Genomic DNA, 15,167 nt, shown 5'->3' with positions numbered 1-15,167 from the left:
ATCAAGAGTGTGCACCAGCTGGGCATGGTGGCACATGCCTTTAATCCCAGCATCAAAACCCTGTGTGGTGACTGAAACAGAGAAGGCCTTTATGCAGGGACAGAGGAAGGTATTAAGATGAGCAAAGGGGCTGGTGGGTTCCAGACACAAGGGAACAGCTGTTCTCCTTGTGGGAAAGGTGCTGAACTGTATGCAGAACTTCCTACTGTCCAGGGCCTCAAGATCACAGCCCATACTTCTACTGACATCACCTGACCAGGGCTGTCACTACTGCCCCGAGAGCTCAAAGGCATCCTTCTTACTGCCTCCTATTTGGGCATGGCAACATCCCATTCAAATCCAGCTGGCAAAGTTGGTAGGCTTCCAGCCCATGGTAACTGAAGCTGGAGTTCGACAGACATCTAGGTTAGATGACTGGGACAGTGCTGAGTCCCGGAAGCCCTTGTAGTGTGCAGGAAGGGAATTGTCCAGCTGTTGTCAGCCCCGAATCCCACAGAACTGCAGAGTCAGGTAGAGGCGGAGTTCCCTAGTCCAATCAGCAGTGACACTGCCCTCACACTTGTGAGCGTCCTGGCTTCAGCTGGACCTCCTCACTTTGGGGAGGACAGGACTGAATCCTGGAACTTGTCCTCTGACTGCCACATGTGTGCTGTGGGATGCAAATGCACACATCAACATCAATGTAAAGCAAGAAAAACGGGTGAATGGGAACACAGCCATTATAGCAGCCCCAGTCAACTGAGAGTATTAAGTCTAAGCCATTTGGAAACCACCAGGGTGGCCCATAGGCACACTTAATGCCAGAACTTAGGAGACAAGCTGAGGGATTGAGAGTTTAAGGTCAGAGTTAGCACCATGTGATACATAGTGAGTAGTTCCAGGTCAGCCTGGGTTACACGACATGATACCCTGCCTCAAAATTTACCAAAAAAAAGGGGGGGAAGTGAAAAAATGAAAGCGTTTAGGAATTTGGGTCATAGCAATCCTTAGCTTGGCCACCTCTCTATATCTTGGTCATTGGGAAGGCTGGCATTCATGGAGTGACTCTGGTCTGTGGAGAAAGCCAGGTCTATGGAGAAGGCACAGAGTTATTGATCGGAGTCAAGCAGTCAAGTTGCCTACTACAGCTTATCTCTTCTTACAGCTAGGGAGTACTTTACTTGACACTGCCAAGATGGACTCAGTTTCGTAGAAGCGGTTCTGTCCCTCTGTAGCTATGGTAGGGAAAGCATAGGCGCTATGGTGGGGTAGTTTACTTTTCTGTTGTGATAAAGTACCCAAACAGATGCAACATAAGGAAGAAATAGTTTATTTGGCTCACAATTCTAGGTTTCAGGCCATCATTGTGATGCAGCGTGTGGAGTCAGGGAGCCAGGGCAGGAACTTGAAGCAGTTAATCATGTCCGCAGTCAAGAACAGAGATCAAAGAATTCATGCATGCTTACCAGTGCTCAGCTCCCTTTCTCCACTCTTGTACAACCCAGGCTCGATGTCCAGGGAATAGTGCCACCAACAGTGGGAAGGTCTTTCCACCTCAGTCCAAAGAAAATCCCTCAGAGGCGTGCCCACAAGCTAGCCTAAGCTCGGAACCTCTCCAATAAGGCCCCCTTCCTAGGCAACTCTACATTACATAAAGTCCACAATCACAGACATAAAAACCAACCATCGTGCCTGCTACTATGAGCAGAGACGGCTACCCCTTTTTGTGTCTCCTGTTGCCTAGTCTTGGTCATGGGCTATCAAGTCCAAATTGATCTAGAGGCTACAGACTATAGAACTGTGGGACCAATACAGCCCACATAAACAGTCCAAATGGTTCCTGTCTGTAATCCCAACACTAGGGAGGTGAAGACAGGAATCTTCTGTTCAGATTCATCCTCAGATATATAGGGAGTTTAAAAGCAGCCTGGTATACCATGAGATCCTGTCTTTAAAAGTGGGGTGGAGAATAACTTTGGGGGTGGTTCTTCATGTTGTGCCTCCAGAAGGTACTGTGCATACAGAAAGTACACACTGAGATCAAAGGCATGTATGTACCTAGAACTATTCATATTTTCAATGAAGAGGTTATAGAGTCCAGTGTGAATGAAAATGCCTCCTATTGTTGGGAAATTTGGTTGTCCTGCATTATAAGAGAAGAGGTTTCTATTAAATACCCCACTTTGGCATGTACCCTGAACATAGTTGCTTCCCTTCCAACAAAGATGCTCAAATATTTGAGTGATTCTACTGTAGCAAAACACCTTCTGTTGCTGTTTATTTAGTCATTTTTGTCAATACTTGCAGCTATAAAAATGAAAAATAGGGATTTTATTGATACTGAATACATCTCAGCAATAAATACTACTCATCTATGGATATATGCACTATTTAAAAAGCCTTTCCAATTTATTAACTGATGGATAACAAATAAAAATTTAACAATTGATTTTTACTGCCTGGTGTGCTGGCACACACGTTTAATCCTAGTGCTTAGGAGGCAGAGGCAGGCAGATTTCTGAGTCTGAGGCCAGCTTGGTCTTCAAAGCAAGTTCCAGGACATCCAGGGCTACACAGAGAAACTCTGTCTTGAAAAAACCAAAATAGGGGCTGGAGAAATGACTCAGCAGTTAAGAGTGCTGTCTATTCTTCCAGAGAACCTGGGTTCTATTCACAATACCCCAAATGGAAGCTTACAAATTTCTGTAACTCTAGTTCCGGGAGATCTGACACACTCACAAAGACTCACAATTAGGCAAAACACCAATGCACAAAAAATAACAAAGATAAATAAATCACTAAGAAACAAAATGATAATAATGATATAAATTTGTAAAACGTATAATAATTTTATGTTGTTTTGATCACTTGGGCACAACTCATTAAAGAATGTGGATGACCCACATTGCACTGAAAAGACTTCCCCATAGCAATGTAAGTGGAACCCTTTTCCAACCTTCCTCAGCCTGTGCACCCGTCCTTCCCCAAAACTCTAAGGCCACATGCAGTGAGGGCAGGATTTTGTACTGGGAAGCATAGCCAGCTACTCAGGTGAGGGCTCAGTGAGCTCTGTACACCTCCTTCTCTGAGGGAATGTCAGCAGTTCACAGGCCAGCTCCCAGTAGTCTCCTGCAAGCAGGCACAGCTAATCTGCTGGAGGTGGTGGCTGTTTTGGTGGGAGGGTAGTGCTAGTCTTAGTCGGTGTTGTATTGTTGTTAAGAAGCACTATGACCAAGGCAACTCTTGTTGGGGAATATTCGATCACATTGTGAACCCCAAGTTTGCATTTGTGCTAGTTGGAGATTTAGTTAAAACTGCCATTAGTGGCAGTGACAGGGCAAGTACGTGTGGGAACAGAATTTTCCCCAGGGCCAGGCCACGGCTAGGGAAGCAGGCTAGTAACTGTGAAGTTACAATTGCTGACCGAAATAAAAGTAGATGAAGGTGCAGCCACTGTGCAGAAGATAAAACGACAAACTCTTAGAGAAAGCATTTCATTGGGGCTTGCTTGCAGTTTCAGAGGTTTAACGTGACGGGAAGCATGGTGGCGTGCAGGCAGACATGGTACTGGAGCCCGAGCTGGGAGTCCCGCAACCAGATCCACACAGGTAGCAGGAAGAGAGGTGCTGACGCTGGCATGGGTTTTTGAACACTCACAGCCCACCCCTAGTGACACACCACCTCCCATAAGGCCACACCTCCTAATCCCTTCAAATAGCATCACTCCCTGGTAACTAAGCATTCGAATCGATGTGCTTATGGGGACCATTCTCATTCAAACCACAACAGTGCTGTGCAACTGACAACGAAAGAAGGTGAAGATAAAGTTATGCCAAGAGAAAATCCATGAGTTAGTACTGGGGATATAGGAGCTAGAGCCCCTCCCCAGAAATCATATAAAGAAGCAGAAACTGAGTTGGCAGAAGCTAGAAATTTAAGGAATATATTGGAAACAATAAATATAAGCAAGGAGGATATGTCTGCTACATGCCAACTTAGAAACCTCAACTACAAATACACAAAAATTCTGTATAAAATCCAATAAATATCCCTTAGCATGAATAGTTGAGATAAAATACATCCAGAGAGCAGATAGGATAAAAAGGCAGCTGAAATCAAAAGTGGTATGCTTACAAATGGAGTGTGGTTTAGTTGGTAGAAGGCTTGCCTAGCATGAAGAATGCCCTTGGTTGGAACTCCAGCAGCACATAAAACCGGGAGCAGTGGTGCGTGCTTGTAATTCTAACATCAGAAGTTCAAGGGCATCTTCAGCTACATTGTGAATTTGAAGGCAGTTTAGGCTATATGAGACTTTTTATGGATGGATGGATGGATGGATGGATGGATGGATGGATGGATGCTTACATACACCAATGTCTAGTGCTGTGTTTTTGGCTCATGGTTTCAGAGACATTTTAGTCCACCATGGCAGGGAAGGCAGACAGAGTGGCTCAGTTTGTGGCAATGGAAGTGTGAGCATATGACAGATGATAGAAAAGCAGGAGGAAGACCAGAAGCAGAAGTACTACCTTCAGAGGCCCATTCCTAGTGACCTTGTGCCGGTCAGACCCTACCTCGTCAAGTCTCCACAGTATTCAAAGGAGCTCCAAAGCTGGAGACCACACATTCAAAACAGGCTCACTGTGTGTGTGATCTGCGTGCAGGGGTACGTACCAGAAGTAAAATACGACAGGTGTCATGGGGGTGGAGACAAACCAGAAGTGGTTAAAAAAGGGGGGTCACAGTCCATTGGTGAAGGGGTAGGCCATTCTGCCCATCAGCTTGATAAGGACACTTGTCACTTAGCAAACACAAATGAATAGTGTATCCAATGTGGCCTTCTGGGAACACTTGAGGGTTCCCAGCTCTGTTTGAATATTTGAGTCTAGTCCTCATTTTTGGAGAGCTTCTCTGAGGGCAGTCAGCCGCTATTACCAGCTCGGGGCATTTGTGTCCACTCAGTGGAATGACTAAGTAATGACCACGGGAATAGGGTTAGGCAGACACCTGAAGGTGCTCATAGTTATTTTGGGTGATATTTTATAAGGTGGCTCACTTTCTCTGTTGTGTTTTTTGGGGCTGTTGCTTTGTTTTGTTTCTAGATATCCCAGATTGTCCTTGAACTCTTTTTTTTAATTAAGAAATTTACTTGTGGGACTGGAGAGATGGCTCTTCCAAAGGACCCAGGTTCAATTCCCAGTACTCACATGGCAGCTGACAACTGTCTGTGACTCCAGTTCCATGGGATCTGACACCCTTACACCAATGCACATAAAATAAAGTTAACTAAATTTTTTTGGGTTTTTATGAGACAGGGTTTCTCTGTATTGTTTTGGAGGCTGTCGGTCCAGCCCGGCCTCGAACTCACAGAGTGCTGGGATTAAAGGCGTGCGCCACCACCGCCCAGCTAACTAAATTATTTTTAAAAAGAAAATGCATGTGTATGGATGCTTTTTCTACATGTATGCCTCATGTATGCCTGGTGCCTTCAAAGGCCAGAGAGGGTATCAGAGAATTTTCTGGAGTTACAGGCAGTTGTGAGCTGCCATGTGAGTGCTGGGAATTGAACCTGGGACCTTTGGAAGAGCAGTCAGTGCTCTTAACCCCTGAGCCATCTCTGCAGCCCCAGTTTTTTATAAGTATGAATTCTCTCCATGCTGTGTCTAGGCATGATGCTTTTTCCTTATCTTCAGTGGCAAACTCAAGCCATCTTGGGTGGTGGGCTAAGCACAGCTCAACCTAAAAAGGCCCTGGAGTGCTGAGGCTTCATTCATCCTCAAGTGTCAGAATCTTCTTGTTGGACTGTTATGGGGAGTCTGAGGGTTGACCACTCAGACTCAGTTTACAGTTAGCTGAAAGTTAATATACATACTATAGTTAAAACTCTAGTTAATCCCAGCCGGCTGGGACTACACTCAGATATTTGGAGACCCAAGTGTAGCACTGAGCATGCAGGGCAAAGGGCTTTTAAAGGCAAAATTCACATACTATTAGCTCACTGGGCAACTGCAGGGGAAGGTTTTGGGTAATCTGAAAGCAAGCAGTTTAACATAGCTAAGACAAGCAGTGAGCTGGAAGGGGAGGTTTGCACAAACAGGCAGTTTAACAGCTAAGATAACTTAGCTAGGACATCCTAGCCTTTGGTTCCTAGAATAGAGTCCTGGCCTTTGGTTCCTAGAATAGAGTTGGGTAATTTTCCATGGAATTCTCCATTAAGGAGATCAGATTCTAGTTGGTGTGTATGTAGGGGGGGGAGTGTTGAGACAAGCTTTCTCTGTGTAGCTTTGACTGTCCTGGAACTCACTCTGTAGACCAGCTGGCCTCAAACTCACAGATCCGCCTGCCTCTGCCTCCCAAATGCTGGGATTAAAGACGTGCACCACCATCACTGCCTGACCCAGAAAACTTTTAAAAACTGGGGCAATCTCTTTTCTAGAACAACTAACTGTATTCAGTGGCCAAACTGACTTACTAACACTAGTAGGTCTGGGGCGGGGGCAGGGCGGGAGGTGATGGTGGTTATGAGGAAAGTAGAGTCAGAAGTCCTTTCAAGATTTCCAAGGAGGACTGGAGAGATGGCTCTGCAGTTAAGAGCACTGGCTGTTCTTCCAGAGGATCCGGGTTCAATTCCCAGCACCCACATGGCAGCTCACAACTGCCTGTAACTCCAGTTTCAGGAGGTCTGACATCTTCACACAGACATACATGCAAGCAAAACGTGAGAAGCTAGGAATGTATTTACAGGATAGAGCATTTGGTACTTGCAAGCTGGGACCCTGGGTTCCATCCTTTATCACACCATTTGTGATGACTTTTTAAAAGGAGACTGGTCAGACTCCACCATAGCAGCTGTCTGTGGATACTAGGCACCATGGGAGGCCCATTGAATAACTCAACAATGAGCTCAATGTGTGTGACTTTGCAAGAAAAGGGGTATTATTGACAGCTTGCAAATAGACTGGGCATTTAGCACATGACACAGATCAGCCTCAAGGGCCACAATGATTTGTTCAAACTCAGCCAAACAGAGTGGAGCAGCAACACCACAACCTGGAATAATTCAGCAGCAATGAGCACTCCCCACCTCATAGGCTCAAAGAGGGAGGGGCCCAGATCCATTGTGAGGCTGGAGCAATAGGTAGCTCAGTCGCTAAAATGAGTGCTATACAAGCTTAAGGCTTCATCCTGGTCTGGTTCACATCAGCTATCCACTTGATACAACCCTCAATTACCTGGAAGGAAGGAACCTCAATTGAAGAATTGCCTAGATCAGATTAGCCGTGGCCATGTCTGTGGGGGCATTTTCTTTTCTTTTTCTTTTCCTTCCTTCCTTTCTTTCTTTTTTTCTTTCTTTCTTTCTTCCTTCCTTTCTTTCTTTTTTCCGAGACAAGGTTTCTCTGTGGCTTTGGAGGCTGTCCTGGAACTCGCTCTGTAGACCAGGCTGGCCTCGAACTCACAGAGATCTGCCTGCCTCTGCCTCTCAAGTGCTGGAATTAAAGGCGTGCACCACCAACACCGCCTCCTACCTAGAGAAGGGTCAACCCAACCACAGGGTCACCTTACCAGGTGTTTCTGAGGCAATGTGCTAGCCCTCAGCCAGTGTCCACCTCTTTAGTCCTACTCATCAAGAGGTGAGTAAGTGAAGGGTCATTCTTGGTGGTGCAACATTTATTCCCCATTCTCACGCTTCCTCAAACCCCATTCCTTTACCTAAAGCAAGCTCATACTTCCAGAAGTTGTATCTGCCAATGCGCCATCCTCTTCAGTAAAACTGTCGAGAACTATGAAAGGATGGGGAGGTGACAGTACAGTGCTAGCCTTTTGTCTTAGTCACTGCTCTGTTGCTGTAAGGAGACACCACGACCGAGACAATGTTCCAAAAGAAGACCTTTCACTGGAGGCTTACAGTTTCAGAGGGAGAACATATGACAGTCATGGAGGGAAGCAGACAGACACGGTTCTGGAGCGTAGCTGAGAGCTTTCCATCCTGTCCTGCAGGCAGCAGGCAGGGAGACGGAGAGATGCTGCTGGGCTTGACAAGGGCCTTTGAAACTCAGAGCTCATCCCCAATGGCACACCTCCTCCAGCAACGGTACACCTCCTAATCCTTCCTAAATAGTCCACTAACTGGGAACCTAACATGCCAATATGTATATAGCCTATGGGGGCCATTCTCATTCAAATCCCCTTACCACTGAACTCAGAATAAAACTTTGAAAAGTGGGTGTGTCGGCACACACTTCTAATACCACTGCTAGGAGTTGAGACACACAAGAGATCTTGAGACTCTCTGGCTATGTAACCTAGCCTACTTGGCAAGAGCAATGAAAGATGCTGTCTCAGAAAACACCATCTGGAGAGATGACTCAGTGGTGAAAAACACATGCTACTCTTGCAGAAGACCCATATCAAACAGCTCACAACCACCGATAATTCCAGGTCCAGGACGGCTACAATGCCTTTGACCTGCATGGCACCTGCTCTAATGTGCATATACCTCCATATAGTCAGCACACACATACTTTAAATACAAAAAAAAAGGTTTTTTGAGACAGGGACAGGGTCTCTTTACATAGCCCTGGCTGTCCTGGAATTTCACAATGTAGACCAGGCAGGCTGGCATCAAACTCACAGAGATTCTTCTGTTTCTGCCTCCCGAGTGCTGGGATTAAAGGCATGCGCCACTATGCCTGTCCTAAAAAAATATTTTTAAAAGAATGTTTGATGAGACTGGATTTCACTATGTAGACCTGGATAGCCTGAAACTCACTATGCAAACCAGGTCAGCTTAGCACTCACAGAACTCGTCCTGCCCCTACCTCTCAAGTGCTAGGATTAGAGACATGTGTCACTATCTTAGTTATTCTTTATTGCTGCTAGAAAATATCACAACCAAGACAACTTATAAAAGAAAGCACTTAACTTGAGGCTTGCTGTGGAGGTTTGAAAGAAAGTGGCCCTCATATGGAGTGGCACTGTTAGGAGATGTGGCTTCGTTGGAGTAGGTGTGGCCTTGTTTGAGGAAGTGTGTCACTGTGGGGGTGGCTGAGGTCTCCTTTACTCAAGCTTCACCCGGTGTGACATTCATTTCACTTCCTGTTGCCTGCAAGATATATGACTCTCAGCTCCCTCTCCAGTACCATGTCTGCCTGCCTTCTTATACATGCATATATATATGCATACATATTGCAGCAATAAAATAAGTGGTGGCACATGCTTTTAATTTCAGTGCTTGGAAGGCAGAGACAACTTGTAGGAGTCAGTTCTCTCCTACCATGTAGGTTCTGAGTGTTTAACTTAGGTTGCTAGGCCTTCACTGCTGAGCCATTTCACCAGCTCTGTGTTGGCGAACTGTGGACTATTTTCTGCAGCATCCATATTCCTATCAACATCCATACTCCTATCAATCAGCATCCATACTCCTATCAGCATCCATATTCCTATCAGCATCCATACTCCTTTCAATCAGCATCCATACTCCTATCAGCATCTTCACCAGCACACTCTTTTTCAGTTTGCTCCTGTGTTTATTTGAAATAGAATCTCATATATACCTAGCGGTCCTCAATATTGGTATCCAAGTATGACCTTGAATTCCTGATTCTCCTATCCAGTCCTCTTGTAAGGTGGAATACCAGGCACTAGCCACAATGCCAGGTATTTACAATGTTTCTCTTAAGCTGTATCAATATAAGTCAGTATTTTTGCATGCATAAAACATTTTTAAATGTAGGGCTGAGGTGCATTCCATCCTTACAACACTTCTTTAGAATGTATAAAACCCATCTTCGCCGGGCTTTGGTGGCGCACACCTTTAATCCCAGCACTCAGGAGGCAGAGGCAGGCGGATCTCTGTGAGTTCCATGACAGCCTCCAAAGCCACAGAGAAACCCTGTCTCGAAAAAACCAACAACAACAACAACAAAAAAAAACCCATCTTCATCAGTGCCATGAAATAAAAAGAGAAACTATTTTAAATGCCAAAGCAACAGCAAGGTGAAGGGACATAGCAACAGTTCTTCAGACCCCATTCCTATGGTGCGGTGTGAAAGGGAAGCACCCAGACAAATGCTGCTGAATTTCCTGGAGTCCCCGAATCTGCCCTGCTCCTGCCTGCCCTAGGGCCTTTGCTCATGCTGCACTTGGCATGTGGAATGCCATTTCTGTACTTGTCCTAGTTCATTTCTTTCTTCTTCTTCTCCTCCTTCTCCTCCTCCTTTTCCTTCACCTTCTTCTTCTTCTTCTTTGGTTTTTCGAGACAGGGTTTCTCTGTATTGTTTTGGAGGCTGTCCTGGAACTCCCTCTGTAGACTAGGCTGTTCTCAAACTCACAGAGATCCGCCTGCCTCTGCCTCCCGAGTGCTGGGATTAAAGGCGTGCGCCACCAACGCCCAGTAGGCCTAGTTCATTTCTACAACTCTGAGTATCTCACTCAACTGCCAAGCCTTTAATAAGGTCCACCGTCATAGCTGTGGAGGAATGGCACTGGGGTGCATCCCCACCCCTTCCCATGAGCTTCCTGGAAAGCAGAAGCTGGAAGTACAGACTACTTTCTCAAGGCCTCCTCAGGGTTAGACTCTGATATGCTTCCTGGGGTCTGAGAGGCTGACGGGAGGTAGACCGTGGGCAGCTGCTACCGAGCAAAGTCATGGCCACAGTTATTTACCTATTCCATGTTTGTGGCATTCCTCCAGTGCAATCCTCAGCCTTGTCAAAAGAATGCCGCGCTATCAACAGTGCTCCCCCTCCCCCAACTCCACTTCTCAACTCACAAATCACAGCCAAATGGTCTAGTAGGGACCTCCTGATTTCTCCCTTTCTGAGTGTAGCAATGTTCAAAGCTTCCCTGGCAGGTTAGTCCCAGAGTATTCTGGGAGCTATTCTTAGGGTGCCCAACCTAAAGCCTCCAGCACTTTCAACTAATTCATCAGAACCTAATTCCCCAGGCTGGAGAGATGGCTTAGAGGTAAAGAGCAGCTGCTCTTCAAGACGCCCTGAGGTCAGTTCCCGGCAACCACATGATAGCTCACAACCATCCATAATGAGATCTGGCGCCCTCTTCTGGCCAACATAGAACACTATGGATAATAAATAATTTTTTAAATTTTCCTATGTCAAATGAGTGTCCACCTTCAACACCTAGAGGACTTTGTGTTGCCAGCCTTGAGCACTGCTCCTTGGCTTCCTTGCCTCGTAGTATCCCAGTGTTTCGTTTCTTCCCTGTCGCTAGGGGAGCAGAAACTTTGGTACTGACTTGCTTGGTTACTGTTTAGGGAGCTGAAAACTAAGAACTATACCCTGGTGTGCTGGGGCAGACCTATAATCCCTGTCCTCAGCAGGCAGAGGTAGGGGGAATAGCATAGTTCCAGCACAGTGTGAGCCTGGTGGGATCAACACAGGACTGAAGTTTATGGTTGCCGTCCCCGCAAAGATCGGGAGGGGTGGGCATAAGTAGCCCAGAAGCCTGGGCTTTGAGTCTTGTCTGCACCCTTTTTGAGCTTGGACAAGCCAGCTCACCCGTCTGAAGCAGTGTGCTTGTGCCTGTGTGTGTGTGTGGGGGGGGGTCTTATCTCAAAGCAATTGCACTTAGTACTCCTTGCTCAGAAGGTTTGGGGAGGGCTGGAGAGAAGGCTTGGTGGTTAACAGTGTTTACTCGGGCATCGGGCCCAGGGTTCTTCCTGCTGCCCGCCAGAAGGACGGAGCCTGGCAGCGTTTATCTCGTTGGGGACGAAGAATCGGTTGGCGCTGCAACAGGCTCTAGGCTGCCAGCAGAGTGAGGACCTGCGGGGTAGGCCTGGGAGGGGGGGACGGACGACACGACATGTTCCTGTAACCTGTGATCCAGGAGATGTTAAGGTGGAGTGCATCTGGAGGGCGGGCCACGCAGGGTGAACCATGCTACAGAGGCTGTTGGGTACCGAGTGTACTCCTTGGGGGGGGGTTACTGCTCTGGCGAAGACTACAAGACCCTACATCAGATGTGCACATTTTCAATGCTGATACTCACAAGTGCTCTACACCCCGAGTGTCAGAAACAGTTCCTGGAACCCGGGATGGACATTCAGCCTGTGTCTTGGGCAAGATCGTGTACAGTTTTAGGAGCTATGAACAGCTGGGAGACTGCTTTTCCAATGACATTCACAAGCTGGATACCAACCCTGTATGCTGGAGGGACTTCCATTCAACAATGCTGGGCCATCACATGTATGTCTTTGGGGGTCGTGCTGACCGCTTTGGGCTATTTTATTCCAACAATGAGATTTATTGCAACCGAATTCAAGTCTTAGACACTAGAACTGAGGCCTGGCTTAACTGTCCTCACACTCCGGTGCCGCCCGAGGGGCGCAGGAGCCTTTCAGCCTATGGCTGCCATGGGGAGCTGTACATCTTTGGTGGCTGGACCAGCACTTCATGATTGTTATGATAAAGCTTGAAGGGAACCTTGCGTGGATTCCAGGCAGGCGAGACAGAGGGGCAAACACGCCAGGCAGACAGAGCTTTAGTGAGAAGTTTTATTAGAAAGGGAAGGGGGGCCGGGCGTTGGTGGCGCACGCCTTTAATTCCAGCACTCGGGAGGCAGAGGCAGGTGGATCTCTGTGAGTTCGAGGCCAGGCTGGACCGACAGCCTCCAAAACAGAGAAACCCTGTCTCGTAAAACCAAAAAAAAAAAAAAAAAAAAGAAAGAGAAAAGAGGTAAAGAGACACGGAGATAGAGGATAGAAGAGAAGAGGGAGACAGGAAAAGTCCTGTCTGCCCCAGGAGAACAGTGGAAAGAGAGGAAAGAGGGCAGCAGAGAAAGAGAGGAACAGGAAAGACAGCGTAAGTGGGCGGGGTCTTTCTTTTAAAGGAGCCCCTTTGCATCTGTGCAGACTACACAGCCATGGACCCCTGGGCTGACCAGAGTGCTGACTGAGTGCATTCTGCCAGGTGACAGGAGCAGGCCAGCGTAATGCCTGAATCTTCACAGTGATCTCTAAAAGTTTAACCCTGGGCCCTTTACTTGGAAAAAGATTGAACTAAAGGGGAAAGGACCATGTCCCCGCCGCCGCCAGTGTTGCTGTATTGTTGGTGATAAGATTGTCCTCTTTGGGGGTACCAGCTCCTCTCCTGAGGAAGACCTGGGAGACGAATCTGACCTCATAGATCATTGTGACTTACACATCTTGGACTTCAGCCCTAGTCTGAAGACTGTGCAAACAAGCCGTGAATCAGTTTAACCTGGACCAGACCTGTTTGCCCAGTGATGTCAGGGGGGAGCTCAAAGCGATGACCACCAACAGCAGTATCAGCCTCCCCATTGTCTCGACCCACGGATAGGAAGAAAGTTCTGCTGCCTCCCCTCCTGAGCCTGCTCATGTCTTCATTGCCCCTGCCTGTCTCACCTGCCTGCCCCTTTGGACCCTGGACTCAGTATACGTCCACATGGAGTTGATGGACCAGAGGTGTTTTCTGTGCTGTGAATTAGTGGGGAGTTGTTGGGAGAGGGCCATTATCCGCCCCCCTCGGGCCGAGGGCCCCTTCCCTTGGCCTCTGTTCCCATCCACCTCCCTCCGCGACTCCTGGGCCGTTGTTCTGACCCAGGCCAGCTGGCAGCCAGGCTGTGCTGGAAACGGACAGGAGCGGGGAGAAGACACCAGCAGTGTTGAGTCTCCGGAGCGTCCCTCTCCTGGTGACCATGACCATCCCTCTCCTTGCTTGAGCAATCTGCCCGGGAGCTGTGAGGAGCCTCAACTGTTGGCATGAAACCCCCACCCCCAGCCCGGCCCTCGGGAGTGGGTACCAACAGACAGCTTCTCCCACCTTGAGCTGTTGCTGTACCCTCGAAGATCAGCCAGCTCTGATTTTATAAAATGTGAACCCTCAAAAAAAGTGTTTACCTCTCCTGCAGAGGACAGGAGTTCAGTGTCCAACACCCATGCACACAGCTGCAGGTAGCTCCAGCTTCAAGGAGATCTGATGCCCTCTTCTGGCTTCTGAGGGCACGTGCACACACTTGGCATCTACACATACTTGAAACTGATTTTTTTAAAAAAGAAAGTAAGTGTGGGGGAGCACGTGACCAAAGGAAATTATTCTGCCAACAGACTAGATTGGTCCTGGTCCCTAAGGTACTCCCTTATTCTCTAATACAGCCTTTATTCACATCATTTTCATTTTGTGTTATTGCTGTGCACAACGGGCTAACCTCAGACAAACCGATTCACTTCCCCCACACAGGCATTTGCATTTAAAAGCCAAGGCTGAAAAGGAGAATTCCTTTTGCCAAAGAGGAATTTCAAGCATCTGTCACAGGCAAGCGAGATGAAAGGGGGGAGAAAGAAAAAAATTTAAAGGGCCAGAGGCAGTTTTTCGCAGAGCTACTACCAAATCATTCCACAGAAGCAGGGAATTTTATTTTGATCCTAAGTAGCAAAGACAGCCAGCCTGAGGACTTGGACCAAGTCCCCAAGGGAGCTGGAATTTGGAAAGGCAATGCAAGCGAAAGCTGGGCGTTTAAAAAGCTGAAGCGATGCTCCCCGCTCCAACCGAGTCTCCGCCCCTTCCCCCCACTTATGGGCAAAGGGTTGCTGCCAGCCGTGTCCGGGATCCGGTCCAAGCAGAATGCTGTCAGCAGCATCAGGCCGCCAGACCGCAGGGTCCTCCCACTCTTTGCTGTTGGATGGGCATTATTAGCTAGAAAAATGCCCCACGTTTTTCTCGTTCGTGTGGTGGAACCTGCTCGCTGCAGACGCGCAACCTTTCTCTAGTAATTACCTCCTACGCTTGGGAAAATCTCAGTCTCTCCCCTCTTTTCATTACAGCATCCAATTCAGGAAACTGGTTTGTATCTCCTAGGACAAAGAGGCAGCCTTTCTGATTGCAATGACATGTTTCTTTTTTCCCACCATTCCTCCAGTGAAAGGGGCGTGACGACCTCCAGTCTCACCGTTTTCTGAAATCAAATGGACAGGCTGGTCTCCTCTTTCCACTCTGAAAATCTGCTACTAAATTGATGGGCAGCTAATGACCATTGATTGACCGGTTTCTTGGAACAGAGGGCAAGTGTACCACAGAAATAGTCCCCTATCCATTTGTAGCCGGTCTGCCTAGCAGAAATGAAGATATTGTAACGAGACAAGCAGCCTATTGAAACAATAAACACCCCTAAAATTGGAATTTTCCTAGGAACTTCGTGCTCTGAAAAGGAAA

The 15,167-nt window shown here is 47.5% G+C and overlaps 1 long non-coding RNA gene and 1 pseudogene across 1 annotated transcript in view; both read left to right on the top strand.

Annotated features, from left to right (window-relative positions):
• Positions 1-15,167, top strand: part of LOC110342834 — a 79,572-nt gene that overhangs the window by 49,265 nt on the left and 15,140 nt on the right. The gene's annotated exons all lie outside the window — the stretch shown is intronic.
• LOC101830184 lies at positions 11,827-13,625 on the top strand (annotated as a pseudogene).

Source organism: Mesocricetus auratus, unplaced genomic scaffold (genome assembly GCF_017639785.1).
Source record: "Mesocricetus auratus isolate SY011 unplaced genomic scaffold, BCM_Maur_2.0 Super-Scaffold_100033, whole genome shotgun sequence".
Classification (NCBI taxonomy): Eukaryota; Metazoa; Chordata; class Mammalia; order Rodentia; family Cricetidae; genus Mesocricetus; species Mesocricetus auratus.
The sequence above is the reverse complement of the archived record's forward strand: the minus strand, read 5'-3'. Positions and strand labels throughout refer to the sequence as shown.